The sequence below is a fragment of the Callithrix jacchus genome, chromosome 13 (assembly GCF_049354715.1).
Source record: "Callithrix jacchus isolate 240 chromosome 13, calJac240_pri, whole genome shotgun sequence".
Taxonomy (NCBI): domain Eukaryota; kingdom Metazoa; phylum Chordata; class Mammalia; order Primates; family Cebidae; genus Callithrix; species Callithrix jacchus.
This window is the reverse complement of record NC_133514.1, coordinates 91,150,270-91,164,782: the sequence shown is the minus strand read 5'-3', so window position 1 is coordinate 91,164,782 and position 14,513 is coordinate 91,150,270. Positions and strand designations below refer to the sequence as shown.

The 14,513-nt window shown below is 48.0% G+C and overlaps 1 protein-coding gene across 24 annotated transcripts in view; it reads left to right on the top strand.

The window, feature by feature from the left end:
• ZBTB7C (zinc finger and BTB domain containing 7C) overlaps nucleotides 1–14,513 on the top strand; it is a 388,369-nt gene that overhangs the window by 355,962 nt on the left and 17,894 nt on the right. For 6 of the 24 annotated variants that reach the window (XM_054244168.2, XM_054244167.2, XM_078346943.1 and 3 more), the window contains one exon: nucleotides 479–606. The exons of the other annotated variants lie outside the window; for them this stretch is intronic. The gene's annotated coding sequence lies outside the window, so the exon portion shown is untranslated. The remainder of the gene's footprint in view (nucleotides 1–478; nucleotides 607–14,513) is intronic. 24 annotated transcript variants of the gene reach the window in all.

Genomic DNA, 14,513 nt, shown 5'->3' with positions numbered 1-14,513 from the left:
TTGGGAGATTTAGCTCACGTAAATTTTCTGATTTAGCACTTTGCCCTCCGTGCCACACATGACCAGAGGGGCACTCTGTGCCCAGGCCCTTGGCGCACACACCAGCACTTGCTATCTATTGAGGGCTTTGCCATTCTTTATTACTTATGGCCCCAGGTCATTTCCTCCTTTCGAAAGTAGAGGTGGTACTGACTATTTAGAGATAAATAGGCCCCTGTGTGCTCAAAAAGTCACTCAACAAACATTATACCAAATGCCTGGTGATATGAAACTCCAGGCTCCACTCTGTGGAAGGTGCAGAGAAGCAACTCATTCCCAATCTCAAGGAACTTACATGCCCGTCCTGTGTGCTCCATGCTTTTGACAATAAGCATCATTTTTGGAGCTGAAAATATGTCGTGGGACCCTGTTTGGCTGTACCCCTGCCCTGGGTGATGCAGTAATGACTTTGCCTCCATTTGTGTCGAATCAATTCCAGGCCCATCTGCTTCTGAGAGCTGGCCATACTTGTGTGTGTGAAATTAGTTGTTGAGCATACCGGTGGAAATGGGGGTGCTTGTGACCCTGAAGGCCTCCTGCTCTGTCTCCAACTGCCTGAGGGGCTCGGTGAGTGTTTGGGACTAGTGGGAGGAGAAGAGGGACTCAAGGGTAGAGGAATGAGAGCATCCCTGACCAAGGAAAGACAAGACCAAACACTGCAGGTGGGAGCACACCAGGTGGGTGCCCCTCAGTGCACAAACCGCAGTGAGTGCTGGGGTGAAGGTGTAAAGGAAGAGTGACATTTTCCTGGGGGAATGTGTAAATGATCCAGCCTTTCAAGCAGCTGGGTTTGGATGAGACTGGGTTTCTCTCCATCCCTGGCAGCCCCTCTCACTCCACAGGCTGCGGGCATGCCCGATCCCCCAACACTCATCCTGCAGCACATGCTGCGGTCTGCTAACCCTACCCTAGCTCCTTACATCCCAGACTTATTTCTCCTCCTTTCCCCAGGCCCATCACAATAGCACCCATTTTCCATGTACATCTCCATGTGGTAAGGACTAGGAGACAGGGAAGGATGGGAACATGAAAGACAGGTATCTAATTCAGGGAGGCTTCCTGGAGGAGGTGACACCTGCACCAAGTCTTAAAGTATGAGCAAGAGTTCACCCAATGAAGGTGGGGTCAGGTGAGGAGGTTGGGATGGCATTTTAGCTGAGGTGGCGGAATGGGCAAGGCCAGGCTGGTGGGAGTTGGGCACACCAGTGACATCTTCTAGTTACTGGAAGGTCAAGGGAACCAGCAGGAGGCAGGCAGGAGAAGCAGAGGGGGTGTGCCCTGGGAACCCACAGTGAAGGCTGATTCACTGAGTCAGGAGCAAGGAAGAGGGAGACCTTAGTCTCCACCAAGGTTTGGGAGCTAGATGGCTACCTTGGAAAGAGGGGCTCAGTTGGCGGAAGTGAAAGGCGGACATCCCTGTCCCCGCTTCCTGCACACCCAGCCTTTCCTTTCTTCCAGAGAACTGTAGCATGTTTGTTAATTCCTTCCCTCCTCCTTCTCCCCTCTGCTTCCCCTGCTGGCACAAACTCCCCAGAAAAGCTAAAAATTCCTCTCATTTGACCCAAATCAGAGGGTGGATGAGCTGGGCTTTATTACACCCTGGTTAAAATGGGTCGTGTGGGAGAGGATGGGCTATGTTATAATTGTATCTTTGGTCACCTCCACCCACCCGGCCGAAAAAAATGGTGGAACTGCCTCTGTTTAGACCATTTTACAAAGGCGCTCCCCTCTTCCCTTCCACTGGTGTTCATTGGTCTTGAAAAATAAGCCTGTCTGCCTGGGAAAGAGGGGGAGGAAGGAGAAGCCTGGGAAGGGTCGTGCCCTCCCACCATCTCCCTGTAGGGAAACAGTCTGGGTGGCTGAGGCGAGGGACCTCTGGGGACTGGGGACCAGGAGGCGGCTGGGCTCCAGAGAGACTGGGGCGGGGGCTGTTTTCAAAGGAGCAGCAACAGCTCCCTCGGCAGTATTTTTCTTTATGATTCTTTAGCTCCTAAATTGTTCTATGGGGTTAAGCGTACCATGTATTTGGAATTGAGCATCAGGAAAGCTGAAAGGGAGACTGTCGCTCTGAGTTTGAAAGAAATATCTTTGAAAAGGGTGTGGGACCAGTAAGTAAATCTCCAGTAGCAGTGTAGTAAGAAGTGACAGCCTTCTCCAGGCCCTCCTGCCCCTCCTTCCAGGAGACCCCTGGCAATGGGTTGTGAGTCAGACACACCATGGGATATTTGAGAATGCTGGCATTTGAGTGCTCCAGTGTGCCAGTGAGTTCTGGGTCTCAGGTGGGGAGGTTGCAGGTATTGTGTGTGAGTTGTCTGCATACTTATGAGGGCACCAGCCAAACCAGAAGCTTTGTGCATGTGTGTGCTGGCACTTGTTAGTTAAGCCCTCTGCCTTCTCTTCGCAAATAGGAAGCTGGTGAATCACTCTGGATTCTCCTTCTGTTCCCAACCCCCGGTAACCGTGATGGGAGATACAGGGGAATTATAGACCACAGCTGTTTACTATTTTGTTGGAGATACAAGATGACACACACAAAAGTTCAGAAAAGAATAAATGGACAAAGGTCAAAGTGTATGTCCTGCTTCCCAAAGGAGTTAATTAACATACATTAGTTAGCTGTTGCTGTGTAACAAAATGCCCCCAAACCATAGCAGCTTAAAACAACAATAAATATCTCTTATCCTCATTTTATAGTCAGGAATCTGGGAGCAGCTTAGCTGAAGAGTTCTGGCTGAGGGATTCCCATGTGGTTGTAGTCCTGAAGGTGACTGGGACTGCTTGATGGGGACAGAAGGACCTACTTCCAAGGTGGCTCACTCACATCACTGGCAAGTTGGTGCTGGTTGTTGATGGGAGGCCTCAGTCCCTCCTCATATGGACCTCTCCTTGGGCTGCTGAACTGCCTCTCAACATGACAATGGTTTCCCCCACAGCAAAAGTTCCAGGAGAGCAAGGTGAAAGTGGCAACATCTCTTATAGCCTCGCCATGGCAGGCACATGCCATTGTCTGTAGGTACACACACCGGCACTGATACAATGCAGGAGGGGACTGTCTGGGTCATGAATACCATGAGGGAGCCATTCCGATGGAGCTGGCTGCCATCCTCTGAAAAGTCACCTAGGTTAGAGAAGGTGTCAGGGAAGAAGTGAAACTGACTCACATGGGGTCTTAAAGACCCTGGGATGACAAGAGAGGTAGGACTAGAGGTGTGAGCAGCTCAGAGGAACAGGCACCAATGCAGAAATAAGCATGGTGTGTTCAGAGGCAGTTCAGAGACCAGCTTTAAAGAGAGCCCAGGTCAGAGAGAACTGGGAAATTAGATCCAGAACAGACTGTGAGGGACCACAAAAGGCAGACTGAGATGGCAGTGTCCTGCAAAGGGAATCATCAAAAATCCCAGAGTAGGGAAATGACAGCGTCCAAGTGGAGGAGCTCAGCCCCTTACTGGCTGGGCCCCTTGAGTGGGTTCAACTCTTTAGAGCTCATTGGCCATATGTTTAAAACAAGGATAACAAATGAGTTATTATACGTGAAATAGGTGGTTAGCTGAAAGCAGTAAGATTTTCATTATTGTGATTATCATCATTTGCAGCCATACTCTTGAAGCTCAGATAGTGCTGAAATAACATCACAGCTCTTCCTAGCACCTGTGTCCTTGGTGCGACATAGGAAATGTTGAACTAACAAATAATGGAGTCATGTATTCTTCCACCACTGGAGAACCCAGCTGTGATACACAGCTTGCCTATGTGGCCACAGGGACATTGGCAAGCAGTAGACAGGTGCTGGGCAGAACACAGGCCACCTCTAATGTCCTGCAGTTGAATCTGACGGCAGCCAAAGCCTGTTTTCATCCAGTTCTCCCTTGAGCCTCACAGCCACCCATGAGACAGCCAGCCACTGTAATTAATTCTGTTTTACAGATTAAAAAATTGAGACAGCTAGCTAAAGGCCCAGAACAAATCAGTAGGCATCAGACATTACAAAAAATGTCAAAGACAATTTAGGAGGTTGTAAAAGGAAGAAAATATAAATCAGCATTTTTAATAATAATGGCTTTAAGGTTCAAATAGTATCAAAGAGTATACAGAAGAAATTAAATCTGCCTTCTACCCCTCACTGGCAGCCTTCCACCCTCTAACATTTTAATTCATGTGTCTACAAACTAGTATGTACACATGGTCTTTTATTCTTTCTAAACCTGGTAACCATGCAGCATAGCGATAAATCTTAGACATAGTTCTCTATGTATCCATATATAGATAAGCCTCATCCTTTTTAATGGCTGCATAGTACTCCATAATGTATCTAGCAAGCTTCCACTGATGAACATACTGTTTACTTCCAGTTGTTAGCTACAGAATCGATGCCACAGAGATATTAATATATATAAGTTAGACATATGCAATAGTGAAATTGCAAGATATAGATCTATAAAGGAAATTGCTGATTATCAGAATTTATTTTTGGCCCATCTGATAAATGAAACTTGAAATTTATTTAATTTTTATATATTTAATGCTGAGTGGTGAGCATTTTTCATACATTTAAAAACTATTTGTATTTATTTTGCTATGATCTTCCTGGTTTTTTGCCAGTTTTTCTAATATAGACCTTTTCCTGGTTTAACACAAGCGCTCTCTCTATATAAAGGGAATTGGCCCTTCATCATGTTTCAAATATTTTCTTCAGTTTGTTTGTATCTTGATTTTGTTATGGAATTTTGGATGCACATAAATGTTTAAATCATTAGACAAATTTATCAAATCTTTTATGACTTCTGGGTTTTCGATCTTAACATTTTCCTTTGCAATTATAAAATAATTCTTCAATATTTTCTTTTCATAATTTTTTTTAACTTTTAAAGCTTTGATGCATGTATCATTTGTTTTGGTGTAAGGAGTGACGAAGGGATTCAAGTTTTATTTTGTTTTGTTTCCTACATGGCTACCCAGTTGTTCTAATCTCATTTATGGAAAAATCCATTTTAAAATAAAAATTGAAATTCCACCTTTATTGCATGCTGAATTCATACCTAAATGAATTTGTGTGAGTCTGTGGACTGCCCTTGACTCTATATTGGTCTCTCTTCCTGTTCATGATCTGGTACCAAATATTTTATTTTTATAGCTTTCTAATATGTTTTCATATCTGGTAGGGCTGGTCCCCCTGCTCCTGTTACTCATCTGTTTCTTGGCTATTCCTAAATGCTTATTTTTCTATATGAACTTCAGAATCACCTTATCTAATTTCAGTAGAAATTCTGATATTTTTATTGGGATTGTATTGCACTTATTATTTAGGGGAAATTGGCATCTTTACAGTATTATGACTCCCTGTTCAAGTACGAGGTGTATCTTTCCATTAATTTAAGTCTTAGGAAGTGCTTCAGTCATGTTTAAAACACGTGTATGGATCTTACACGTTTCTTGAGAACTTATTCTTAGGTGTTGTTTCTATTTTTGTTGCCAAGTCAGTGGGGTCCCTACCATGTTTTTGAACTTGTCTGTTATTTGCATAGGAAAGTATCCAATCATATCATCCACAAATAATTTTTTTGCCAACTCCTTTTCACTTTTTAACCTCTTATTTCTTATTCATCATTTCTGATCTTGAGACTTCAAATGGGAAGCCAGCCATCTAGGTGTGAGGAAATTCCTGAGCCCATCCTAGCTCAGCAATGGATCTGCCAAGTTTCCTCAGTCGGGGTTGGGGTTGGGGATGGGGATGGGAAGATTCTCCTGCCTTGAGAATGTTTTCGCTCTAATTTATGATGGTCTGGAAACCAAAAGTCTCAGACCAAGAGGATGAGCAGTGGTAGCTGAAGTAGAGTTGAGTTGGGGTGGAGGGAGAGGGTATTCTATAAGGTACTGAATCAGGTGAACTGTTCTTCCTGTAGGTTGGTAAAGTCTAGTGCTGAGCTCCTGTGGCTGGGAACATGTGTTGGCAGAGGGAAGGCAGGCTCCTGCGTCCTAAGATTTGCATTAAGCACAAAAGGGAGGGCTGGATTCCCAGGCTACATTCAAAAGCAGGCACTTGTGATGCACTGTTGTACACCTTTCCATGATGCCTTCCCTGCCCAGACACCCAGCTCTGACTTGCTGGCTTTCATATTCCTAATCATAGCACCCAGTCCATACTTGGTTCTTCATACTTGGTTCTGGTTTTTTGTTTTTTTTTTAAGACTGAGTCTCTGTCATCCTGGCTGGAGTGCAGTGGTGTAATCTTGGCTCACTGCACTCCACCTCCTGGGTTCCAGTGATTCTCCTGCCTCAGCCTTTGAAGTAGCTGGGATTACAGGCACCCACAGCCATATCCAGCTAATTTTTGTGTTTTTAGTAGAGATGGGATTTCACCATGCTGGCCAGGCCGGTCTTGAACTCCTGACTTTAAATGATCCTCCCCTGCCTTGGCCTCCCAAAGTGCTGGGATTACAGGTGTGAGCCACTGTGCCCGGCCTCACACTAGGTTCTTTATTGGTTCCTACTTCTTTGTAACATTTTGCTGTGGGTTACTCTTACCTGCCCAGTGACGCCAGAAGCCCCTCTAAAGCAGATGTTTTGTATGGTCTTACACAGCATGAAGCCCCGTCAGGCACATGGTAAGTGATCAATAACATGTGTTAATTGACTGATATTCCACGAGTCAACCACTCAGGATGAATGAGTTTCCATCTCACATCCTAATTGCCCTTTCTTTGGAAAGGGAACCAAATAGCCGTCAGCTTCTGCAGTGGGCAAGGGAGGAAATGATAGCAGAGGAGAGACTGGGCTCAAGTATAAATAGGAAAAGCAAACGCTTGGGCTTTCTCAGTGCAATAAAAGTTCTATATAATAATATTATACGTAACTGTGCAATTAAGCCTGGAAATTGCAAGCTTCCAGTTTGTTCTTTCCCAGCCAAATGCCAGGCGGTTCTCGTGGTGGATGGTATTTGCTTAGAAGAAAAGTGCAAGTTCTGAGGCAAAGCTGAGGTTTGGCTTCCTTTGGAAAACACAGGCAGGGCCGGGATCCTTGAGGCCATCCGGCTGGACCTCGTCTCCAAATTGAGGCGGACAACAGCAGGGAGGCAGGAGTGTTTGTCAAGGGCTGAGGCATGACGAGGGCATCTAACACCTGTGATGCATCCTCGGCATGTGACTGTCCTCTTTCCTCCCACAGGAGCCCCTCCCTGGCCAGATCCCACATAAAGGTCTGGGGTAGAGAAGGGCGGGGGAGTGGCTGTGAATAATGCAGAGTAGCTCCATGGGTCAGGAGATACAATCTCCTAACTAGCTCCCGCCGCCCTTCCCACCCTGTGCCAGGACTGCTTCTTGCTGACACCTTCCTCAAATGCAGCGCCAAGCAGATTCTTCTCCCATCCAGAACCTTCCCTGACTTCCTTCACAGAAGGATTCCAGTGTTCGTGAGGCCCCTGCCTCAGTGTCCCACCCATGCCCAAGACTCCCACATGGTGGGCTGCTCTTCCCTGCTCTGCCTCCCAGAGTAGCCTGTCTCTAAACTCATTGAACTTCTGTTTTTGAACCCAGCACCCCAAACTCCCTACATTCCTGTCTGCATGTGCCATGCTCACTCAGCCTCTGCACCTCCCTTAGCACATGCTGTTACCTTTGTCAAATAAATGTCTCTTTCCCCTGCCCCACATCCTTGGCTGCTTAGGGGCCTCACTTCGCTGGAGGAGTCCCATTTTTGAGCCCAGGAGAGTCCCCACCTTCTGACCCCAGGCGCCCCATCCGCCTCCAGGAACCAGCGCTTAGCACTCATTTTAGCTCTTGTCTTTATTGTCTCTCCCACTCTTCTGTGGCTTAAGACCAGGAGCTCCATCCTCTTCATCCCTGTTTCTCCAGCACATAGCAAAATGAGTAAATACTGTAGCAGCTGAGAGGGACGGTTGCCGATGGCTTAGGAAACCTGGAATGTGACTACTTAGGTTCAGGCCTCAGCTCAACCTCAGTTTCCCTACTTGAAAAATGGGGTGATAATGACAGTAGCTACCTCATGGGGTTTTTGAGAGGATGAAATGAGAGAATCCATGTAAAATATTTAGGACAGCAACTCGTACCTAATGGGCACCCAGAGTACATCTTAGTGACTCCAATTCAGTGAAAGGTGAGAGAATCTCAGAATTGGTCCTTCTGCCGCCTGTATACAGTGTCTCTGCCCAGCATACCTGAAGTCACCATTATGGGAGAATGAGTTGTGTTCCTGTTCGTTCTTCAACTTGTGCAAGCAGGGCCTGTGGGGTGTCTGTAATGAGTCGGTGCACATTCTGTGGAAGTGGCCGCCCCCGGCTCCATGCCAATTCTTGGCCACTGTTGGAGTAGTGGGGAGACAGATATGGAAGCTACCTCCTCACTTTTCCTCTGGGGCAGGGGGAGGGGATGCATCAAGCACTTTTACCAACCTGTTGAGTCATCGTCACTCTACCTATTGTAGTCAAATAGTAACCCCACCCTTTGGGAGGCCCAGGCAGATAGATCATGATGTCAGGAGTTCGAGACCAACCTAGCCAGTAGGGTAAAACCCTGTCTCTACTAAAAATACAAAAATTACCCAGGCATGGTGGCATGTGCCTATAGTCCCAGCTACTCACTCGGGAGGCTGAGACAGAAGAATCACTTGAATCCAGAGGTGGAGGTTGCAGTGAGCTAAGATCATATCACTTTACTCCAGCCTGGGTGACAGAAAGAGACTCTGTCACATAAATAAATAACCCCACCGTAAGCTGGTAGAATTCATCATCGGAATGCCCAATATGTGTTCACATGTATTTTCCTGTGTAATTTAGCAGGGTCCCAAAGAGACCTACAGTGAAGGGGTTGGGAGGAGAAAGAGGGCAAAGTCAAGGTCACGGGAAACCCAAGGTGAGGTGCAGCAGCCCCAGGACATCTGAAGCTGAGCTGCACATGACCTCGGAATCCAACAATCTATCCTGGAACCAAAATATTGAAATGGATTAGTGCATGATTAGCAAGGGACATTCACACTCACGCAGTCTTATACAAAAGAAGAAACTGAAGCTCAAATAGGGACCTGGCTGCTTCAAGGTCACATCATGAAGCAATTGCAGAGCAGAGCTAGGATTTTACCTGTAATTCCTCCCCCAGAGGGTCTGGCCTGCACTCTGCTGACCACACACCAGGGTACTTCCCAGCCTTTGCTTCTCACGCTCTCAGCCTTTCTCCACTCCAACTATGGCCCCCTCCCTTGACGTCTGCTTTTCTTTCTGCCTGATGTAAAGTCCCCAGGGCCAAGAGCAATGGACTCAGCTTCCAGAGCCCTGCCCTGGGCATGTGGGTAGAAGAGGCATGCAGATGGCACACTCAGAGGCTAGCCAGCTGTGTAGCACCTTAATGTCTTCTAGAACAGATGTCAAAATATCCCCAGGAAGGGTCAAAATATGGTACCACTTAGCTCAGGTATCCAAACACAACCTCTTCAATAACTAGTAAAATCTAGACCATTTCCACTCCACTATAGGGGATGGCCCCTTTGGGCAGAAATGCTAAGAATAGTGCTCTCATGGGCTGATGTGCGTCCCACCCTTCCACCCCAGCCCCGCCCTCCAGGGAGCCACCCAACACCAGCAGGGGACATCTCCTGTAAAGGCAGCCCTAGGCCGTTGGGAGTATGAAACTCAGCAGTGCGTGGCTGAGTGCTGTTTATGGGAGACAAATGATTTATTTTATTATCTAAATTTTCAGTGGTTTAATAAGGTTTAATAAGCCTCCCAAGGAGTTTTCTGGCTCAGGAAATCACTTGTAATAAACACAGGTAGTAAATCTTTTATTTTGAACATGAAAGAGGTGCGCAGTTTTTCTTGAAAGAAAGCAAGTCTCCCCCTCCCCCCCTTAGTAAATAAAGAATGAAAAAAATAATTAAAGAACAACAGCTTGAAGGGACACCATTTGATTTGCCTGCTCCAGATTCCCGTGGCCAACCTGGCCTGGGTGCCAGCCATTTGCAGCGGTGCCTCTCTCCATTGGTGTGCCCAGCCAGCTCTTGACCTTCTAGTCGCACCCCCTGCAAAGCCAGCAAACTGGAATGAGCCCTCACTTTGTGACTGAGGCCAGGCAGCCCCATAGGGAGCCCAGTTTTTCTGTCTTTCCCGCAAATCCCCTGCCTGATGCAGTAGCAAAAGCAGTGGCCTCAGGGAAGATGCCAGCTCCCCTCTGTCGTCCCATCACCTTGCTTTGTCACGTTAGCCTAACTTCACTTTAGTTTCCTCATCTGTAAATAGGCATGATTCCACCTGGCCTGCCACCAAGGAGGTGAAAGTGCTTTGAAAGGTAAAAGGCTCCAAGCCACCCCTTGGGTGAGGGGATAGGGGCAGTAGTCCTGGTGCATCCACCTCAGATTCCCCCAGAGGCCTCAGGCAGCCTCTACATGGAAGAAGGGGGTCCTCTGGGTGCGACTGAGCAGCTCTGTCAGCTGAAGCTCTGACACAGCTGACACTCATGCGCCCCAGCCTCACTCCCACACTCACTCCCACACTCACTTCCATCCCCAAAACCCAGGTGTGAGGCTTCCCCTCATTCTTCCTCACCCATCTGCCCACTCCTTGGGCTACCCTCTTAGGTACCCTTCAGATCTGGCCAAGAGAAGCCCAACCTGGCTTTCGCCCTACTCTAACCCCCCATGGAGATCTTAGACCTCGTTCTGATAAAATCAAACCAATGCTGGTGTAGAGGAGGTGGAGGAAGGGTTGAAGAGGCAGCAGTGATGATGGGGCTGGAGGTCAACAGGAGATACAGCCTCATACAGGGGGCAGAGCCCAGGTCACCAGCCAGGAGGTTTGGGACCTCTGTCACTTAGTTCTGTGACCTTGGGTAAATCAATTCACCAGCAGGAATTTAGGTTTCTCATCAGCAAAATGGGTAAAATAATTCCTTGTGTACACAAACTCCTAGGAAAGCATATGAAGAAAAATCCCTCTGAACAAGCTTTCCTAAAAGTAAAGCTCAACAGGCGTGTGGTATCGTTAACCCAGGGAGTTTCAGCAGAGAACTGTGAAGCAGGGACTTGAGTGGCTAGTTGCAGAAAACGACCCAGACCCTTAGATGTAGGGGCAGGGAAAATCTGCCTGTGACTGGGGTGAAAACCCAGGGGTGCCTGCTTCCTGGTTCTGGCCTCTACTGGGCCCTCGCTCATCTTGTCAAGGGGGCTGGACACTGCAGGGAAAGAGGAGAGGGGTACACAATTGTGTGGGGTGGGAAGGGCCTGCATTCCAGCTCTAAGGGAACACCTGAATGGCCAGTGCCCTTGGCAGAGGAAGAAAGCTCAGAGCGAATTGCACAGAAACCCTGAGGGGCTTAGTGGGCCCCGATCAGTTGGGGACTGCGGGCTCCAGGCATGTCCTGGCAGGGTGGCAGAGCAGGTGGGGCCAGCTTCACCCAATGTGGGCGTTCTGCCTAGGGTGCTTGTGGTGGGCAGGGAACAGGCTGGAAGTTGAAGTAGCCTTGCCCAGCCTCCCAGCCCACATGTCTGGTTCCAGCCTCCGGGGCAGCCAAGGCCCAGGGGCATTCCAGGGCCAAGGGGTGTGACTGCCTTGCTTGAGGAAACTGCCAAGGGCTGGGTGGGCGTGCCCTGCAGAGATCTGGGACTGGCCAGCTGCTTGGGCCCAGTCTCCCACCCTTTAGCCTGCCCTAACCCACCACCCCTTTGTGGATTTCAGTGCCTACAGACCACAGGGAGTAAAGACCTGCTCAAAACACACAGGTAGCTGCTACCCAGCCTCATTCCCAGATCTGGAGAGGAAGTCCACATCCCTGCTCACCCTGTGCCACACACCTCCCTCCCCGACCAGAGCCACTAATTCCACCAGGTGGCTGTGAAGCTCCAGGCTTGGACATGGGAGGAGCTGGAGGCTGGAGACTGGGTGGGGCCAGCTTCCGGGATAGTGGGAGTCTGCTGGCTGGGGCCAGCTTGCCCTGGGGATTTGGCAGATGGAATCACCATCCTGAGCCCAGATTTGCTGAGCTGAGCAGGATTCAGGGAGGCGCCGGACCTGTGGATCATAGCAATGAACTGCACCAACAGTTCTATTCTTGAAGGGCAAGAAAGTAATGGGACTCAAGCAGAAATCCAGTTCCCACCCTGCTGTTTTCTAGCTGTGTGACTTGGAGTAGGCCACTTAGCATCTCTGATTTCCATAACAGGGATCATAATACCAGCAGAAGAATAAAATGAATCAATATAAGCACATTATGAATGATAGGGCTCTGTTCAAATGTCAGGTGTCCCCATGGCAGAGGGCTGGGGCCATCCCACTGCCTTGTGTGATTTCAAAGCTATCCCCTTTGTTTATTTGAGCCAATCTATTCATTCAGTGTCTACCATGTTCCTACTTGCTGGCATCCTGGGAGTAATACAGACATACAAGAAATAGACCCTGCCTTGGAGCAGGTCATCTCACTGGGGGAATGGGACCTACAAATAACCCAAATGTGCCTGGCACCTCAGGCTGACTCATTCCACTCACATACCACTCAGCGAGATTCACACAACTACTTTCCCATTTCCCAGATAAGGAAACTGAGGCAGCAGAAGTGTATCATTTGCCTATACCAGCACTTCATGTTCCTAGTAACACTGAGACTAGAACATGAGTCCTTTACTGGCCAGGCAGCCTTGCACCTAGTTGGGGGCACTGTGGTTTAACGGAGGGGGCACAGGCTTAGGCATTAACCCATTTATGCCAGAGGTTGCAAATTTTTTTGTGAAAAATCAGACCTTGGCGCTGACCTTGAGCAGTTGGATATAAATAACGTCCACAAGCTTAGCCTTCCAATAATGGATTAAAACATTCTAGTTCTAATTCTAGCTTCAACACTGATTCACTATGTGGCCTGGGGCATGGGCTTCATTCTGTGCCTAATTTTTTCTAAAATGGACATAAAATTTGTGCCAGCCTTGCCGAGCTCGTTGGGTTAGAAGTACCTGAAACAAGGAAGTATGAAAAAACCTTGAAAGATTATGATGCCCTATGCATGCCAGGGGATAGCCCTGGGGGCCTGTAAGGACCCTTCTCAGAAAGTGTCTTCAATAGTGTAGATCTCTGCAAAACTGTGCACAAGGCAAGTAGGTTTCTGATATGGCCCCATCCCTGCAAAAACACCCATTAGGGGTCTGTATCCTTCCTGGGCTTTGCAGTTGCTGGCACTGGTTGAGCACTACCTAGGTATCAGGAGGCAATTTGTGTGTATTACCTCATCTGATTCCCATAGCAACTCATCCCCATTGTACAGATGAGGAAACCGAGCTCAAGGAGGGTAATTACCAAGTCCCACAGGTCATGGTGGTGAAGCATGGATGTCAGCCCGGGCTATCTGAGAGCAGGGCCCTCACCTCAACCTCCTCAGTCAACTCCAGGCACAGTGTCAGCGCCAGCTGAGAACAACTTCTGTTTGATCCCAATTGGGGAATCCAAGTTAAGCCTGTTTTCAAAGGATTATGGAAACCCAGAGCTTTCCAGATCCATTGCTGATACAAATGATTGATGTAGGTCATGTTCTTCCTGCCCCTTCTGCCCAACGAAATTCTTTCTACTCTTCACAGCTCAGACAAGGCCCCTGTTTCCAGAAGACTTCCCTGACCCCCAGCCCACAAGGATCCGGTGCCTTTCTGTCCATCCCTCTCATTTGCACTCCATACTGAGCCTCTTCCTCCTTAGTCACCTGGCAACCTTGGGTCTCAGCCCCCTCTGCTCATGCCTCTAGCCTGGCTCCGATCAAACCCCTAGACTAAGAATCAGCCTCTGAAGGGAAGGTTCCAAACCCCCTGCCCTTGAATTGGACTTTGCAGGGGGCAGCATAGTGAAGGGGAACAAATAAGAGCTTTTGCATCAAACGCAGCTGGGTTCAAATCCTGGCTCAGACACTGACTGACTGGGTGACAATGGGCAAGCCACCTGCCCTCTCCATACCTGTTTCTTTATCTGTAAATTGGAGGTGCTAATAAAAATCTGTATCTTTCAGAGTTGTATTGGTTGAGAAAGGACTGGAGGTATAATGACATGTGACAAGTGGCATTCAATAAATGGTAGCTATTATTGCAAAGGCACACTAGCTTGCTGGCCCCTTGGTAAGAAGAGAGGGGAGCGGTCTCTGATGCTCATTTTACAGTTGAACAAACTGAGGCCCAGAGATGGGAAGTGCCACCTCGTCAGACAGGGTTTCTTGGACATACCTGGGTTCTAGAACCTCCCACTGAAGGCAGAGGCCCAGGGGATGTTCTTTGGAATAGTGGCCACACCTAAGAAGGTTTCAACCTCCCTGCATTCTTCTTTAACCTCTTTCTTCCATTTCTGAGCTCATCTCCTCTTCCCATCTTTCCCCTTTATTTTTAACTCTGTATTTTTTCTAGCTCCTTTCTACCAGAGGTTCATATTTTGCATCAAGCCCCTTCTAGCTTTTGAGTGTTTTGTTTTGTTTCTCCCACGTGCATGCACGTGTGTGTGTGTGTGTGTATGTGTA